Raw genomic sequence first — 4,826 nt, forward strand, 5'->3', positions numbered from 1 at the left:
CGATGATGCTTCTCCTGGGACTTGTAGTCCATGTGCTGCTGTCTGAGGGTCAGACACACCATGATCACCATTACTATCCACAGTCTCACACAAAGATGACACTCCACTGTCCTGCTGCTGTGCAGTGTTGGCTGGGACTTGTAGTGCATGTGCAGTCTGAGGCATAGTTTGTTGCTCAGGGACAGCCAGAGATGTTTTTGGCTGTTGTCTCTGCTGATGTTTCCCCTCCTGGAACACAAAACTTGGGGCCTGCAGGATGACACGGGGCCCTCGCTGGGACATAGACGCAGTGTCTGAGGGTCTGGACTGGGATGATAGAGTCTGAGCTTGGGCAGCAAAGCGTTCCTGGTTGTGGTAAGTCTCAGCCAGAGGCCCCATCCTCTCCAGGACACAGTCCATCTCCCTCACCACCTCAGCCAGCTCAACGCTCAGGGAGTGCAGCTTAGCATCATACAGGGTGTTACTCTCAGGGTGGACAGTTTTTAGATTGTATATACAGTCTATTTGTACTTGCAGCAGTTGCTTATGGTGTTTTAGCTCCCCCATCCTCCTTACCAGACCTGGGATCTCCTCCGCCATCTGCAGCTCAGGTGCTCTCTCTGGCTCCTTCTCTGCTGGTCTCTCTGGCTTCTCCTCAGGTGTAGGCCTCTGTGGTCTCTCAGGCTGTTTGCAGTCACCTGGTTCCAGCTTTGTTGCAGATCTGGTCTTGCCTTGACCCACCATCCTGGAGACCATCACCTGCTGCCTGATGTTCTCCTGCAGGGTCTGTCTCTCCAGAGATGTCCTCTTCTGTCTGGGTGCAGGAGTGGGGGGCTGTGCACCTGCTGCTTCTCCTGCTTGTCTCACCATGCACTCACTTTGCTGGCTTGGCCTTGGGCTTGCTGCTGCTTTCTCACTAACTTCCATCTTGTTATCTTTCAGTTTACTTGTGCTTCTTACGTTCTTTTCATTACTAGAAACTTTGGGATTTCCATCCACCTTAGAAAGAGCTTGGGAGTTGTCTCCCAGTGTAGGCCTTGGAGCCTGGGCCTCGCTTGGGGAGCTTCCCCACCCAGGGTGGCCCCGCCCTGGGCTTTCTCCAGGCATGAGAGCAATGCAGGAGAGCTACCAACACACGTCCTCACAGGTAGGAGGCAGTATTATAGTAGTTATATTCTTGTACACAGAGCAGTATTGTAGTAGTTATATTCTTGTATATAGTGAGCAGTATTATAGTAGTTATGCGGTTCAGGGAAGAAACAGAGTGCTGCACCTCACACCTATGGCTGATACTAGTGCCGCTAGGCTAAATAAAAAACACATCAGAATTTTGTGTATGAATTGATCAAGCCATACTGCCCCATGTACCACGTGCCGGTATCTGATACACATGGGTCCCTACACTAAGTCCACACCGTGCCAGTCAGTGGCCACCAACCCCGCAGGCGTGCACAGCCAGGGAACGGGGGCCATGGGACGGCCCTGCGACCCCCATGCCACAGGACCAGACCCACAAACACCACACCAGAACCCGGCCAGCACCGCCGGCGGAGAAGGTCGCCCCCAAGCAGCACAAGTCTGGATAAGGAATTACACTCACCATAGCTGCAGCAAACAGAATGGGAAAAAACAGGAGGGATTAAAACCATGTGCACTCAGGTGTCTCCTGCTAATTGCGGTCATGTGGGTCTCACCAGGAGGAGCGCAATACACGGAGAAAAGAGAGAAACAAAATGCGGTTCAGGGAAGAAACAGAGTGCTGCACCTCACACCTATGGCTGATACTAGTGCCGCTAGGCTAAATAAAAAACACATCAGAATTTTGTGTATGAATTGATCAAGCCATACTGCCCCATGTACCTCGTGCCGGTATCTGATACACATGGGTCCCTACACTAAGTCCACACCGTGCCAGTCAGTGGCCACCAACCCCGCAGGCGTGCACAGCCAGGGAACGGGGGCCATGGGACGGCCCTGCGACCCCCATGCCACAGGACCAGACCCACAAACACCACACCAGAACCCGGCCAGCACCGCCGGCAGAGAAGGTCGCCCCCAAGCAGCACAAGTCTGGATAAGGAATTTCACTCACCATAGCTGCAGCAAACAGAATGGGAAAAAACAGGAGGGATTAAAACCATGTGCACTCAGGTGTCTCCTGCTAATTGCGGTCATGTGGGTCTCACCATGGCCCCCGTTCCCTGGCTGTGCGTGCCTGCGGGGTTGGTGGCCACTGACTGGCACGGTGTGGACTTAGTGTAGGGACCCATGTGTATCAGATACCGGCACGAGGTACATGGGGCAGTATGGCTTGATCAATTCATACACAAAATTCTGATGTGTTTTTTATTTAGCCTAGCGGCACTAGTATCAGCCATAGGTGTGAGGTGCAGCACTCTGTTTCTTCCCTGAACCGCATTATAGTAGTTATATTCTTGTATAAAGGGGGCAGTATTATAGTAGTTATATTCCTGTATATAGGAGCAGTATTATAGCAGTTATATTCTTGTATATAGGAGCAGTATTATAGTAGTTATATTCTTGTATATAGGAGCAGTATTATAGTAGTTATATTCCTGTATATATGAGCAGTATTATAGTAGTTATATTCTTGGATATAGGATAGTATTATAGTAGTTATATTCTTGTATATAGGAGCAGTATTATAGTAGTTATATTCCTGTATATAGGAGCAGTATTATAGTAGTTATATTCTTGGATATAGGAGCAGTATTATAGTAGTTATATTCTTGGATATATGAGCAGTATTATAGTAGTTATAGTCTTGTATATAGGGGTAGTATTATAGAAGTTATATTCTTGGATATAGGAGCAGTATTATAGTAGTTATAGTCTTGTATATAGGGGCAGTATTATAGTAGTTATATTCTTGGATATAGGAGCAGTATTATAGTAGTTATATTCCTGTATATAGGAGCAGTATTATAGTAGTTATGTAAACAATGAAGACGGAGGTCCGAGCACTCACCGATCTTCTGGAATCTTTATTCAGGCACAATAAACATCAGGGAAGGTAGGACAGGTGGAGGTGCGGGCGTACGCTACCCCAGGACAGCTGTTTCACATAGTTATATTCTTGTATATAGGGGGCAGTATTATAGTAGTTATATTCTTGCATATCAGAGCAGTTTTATAGTAGTTATATTCTTGTATACAGGAGCAGTATTATAGTAGTAATATTCTTGTACATAGGAGCAGTATTATAGTAGATATATTCTTGTATATAGGAGCAGTATTATAGTAGTTATATTCTTGTATATAGGAGCAGTATTATAGTATACTGTAGTACATAGGAGGCAGTATTATAGTTTATATGGTAGCAGTTATACTCTTGTATGTATGGGCAGTATTATTGTATATAGTAGTATTATACGGCAGCAGTTATACTCTTGTATATATGGGCAGTATTATTGTATATTGTAGTATTATACGGCAGCAGTTATACTCTTGTATATATGGGCAGTATTATTGTATATAGTAGTATTATATGGCAGCAGTTATACTCTTGTATATATGGGCAGTATTATTGTATACTGTAGTATTATATGGCAGCAGTTATACTATTGTATATATGGGCAGTATTATTGTATATAGCAGTATTATACGGCAGCAGTAATACTCTTGTCTATATGAGCAGTATAATTGTATATTGTAGTAATATATCGCAGCAGTTATACTCTTGTATATATGGGCAGTATTTTTGTATATAGTATTATACGGCAGCAGTTATACTCTTGTATATATGGGCAGTATTATTGTATATAGTAGTATTATACGGCAGCAGTTATACTCTTGTATATATGGGCAGTATTATTGTATATTGTAGTATTATACGGCAGCAGTTATACTCTTGTATATATGGGCAGTATTATTGTATATAGTATTATACGGCAGCAGTTATACTCTTGTCTATATGGGCAGTATTATTGTATATTGTAGTATTATATGGCAGCACTTATACTCTTGTCTATATGGGCAGTATTATTGTATATTGTAGTATTATATGGCAGCACTTATACTCTTGTATATATGGGCAGTATTATTGTATATAGTAGTATTATACGGCAGCAGTTATACTCTTGTATATATGGGCAGTATTATTGTATATAGTAGTATTATACGGCAGCAGTTATACTCTTGTCTATATGGGCAGTATTATTGTATATTGTAGTATTATATGGCAGCACTTATACTCTTGTATATATGGGCAGTATTATTGTATATAGTATTATATGGCAGCAGTTATACTCTTGTCTATATGGGCAGTATTATTGTATATAGTATTATATGGCAGCAGTTATACTCTTGTCTATATGGGCAGTATTATAGTGGTTATAGAGTATCATTAGTACAGTACATTCTTGCCTATAGGGGTGTTAGAGCAGTTATCTTGCTGTAATGACAGTGTTATATTCTTACTATGGCTGTACATTATAGTATATTACATTACACCTCTCAGTCACTCATGCTCCTGTAGGCTATTAGACACACATTACACAGCGTCTTTACCGCACGACGATTTGTCACGTGACGGGTTTCACATTACTGTCTCATCCGGGGATTTTCTAGCTATTTTTCTCGGCTCCGCCCAATGTTTATTGTTACTATAGACTCCGCCTCTCGTCTCATCCAATCCGCTGCCCCGTGCCCTTCCCCCACCTTACACTACCCGCCTTTTCCTGTGGAAACAGTTTGACTCCGCCTCTTAGCTACAACCAATCGCTGGGGACTTCACGCTTCTCAGATAAATCCACGCCCACTAACTCCGCCTATCGCGTTGATCCAATCCCGTGCCAGACTCTCATCTCCCGCCTCATTGTCGCCCC

The 4,826-nt window shown here is 43.7% G+C and overlaps 1 protein-coding gene across 6 annotated transcripts in view; it reads right to left on the reverse strand.

Annotated features, from left to right (window-relative positions):
* Positions 1-4,742, reverse strand: part of LOC138783917 (carcinoembryonic antigen-related cell adhesion molecule 3-like) — a 35,303-nt gene extending 30,561 nt beyond the window's left edge. For 2 of the 6 annotated variants that reach the window (XR_011361771.1, XM_069959237.1), the window contains exon 1: positions 4,510-4,620. The gene's annotated coding sequence lies outside the window, so the exon portion shown is untranslated. Of the gene's footprint in view, positions 1-4,445; positions 4,621-4,659 lie in introns of those variants that run through there. The other 4 variants (XR_011361774.1, XR_011361775.1, XR_011361772.1 and 1 more) reach the window with 4 other exon arrangements.
* Between the last annotated feature and the right edge of the window lie 84 nt (positions 4,743-4,826).

Source organism: Dendropsophus ebraccatus, chromosome 2 (assembly GCF_027789765.1).
Source record: "Dendropsophus ebraccatus isolate aDenEbr1 chromosome 2, aDenEbr1.pat, whole genome shotgun sequence".
In the NCBI taxonomy this organism is placed as follows: domain Eukaryota; kingdom Metazoa; phylum Chordata; class Amphibia; order Anura; family Hylidae; genus Dendropsophus; species Dendropsophus ebraccatus.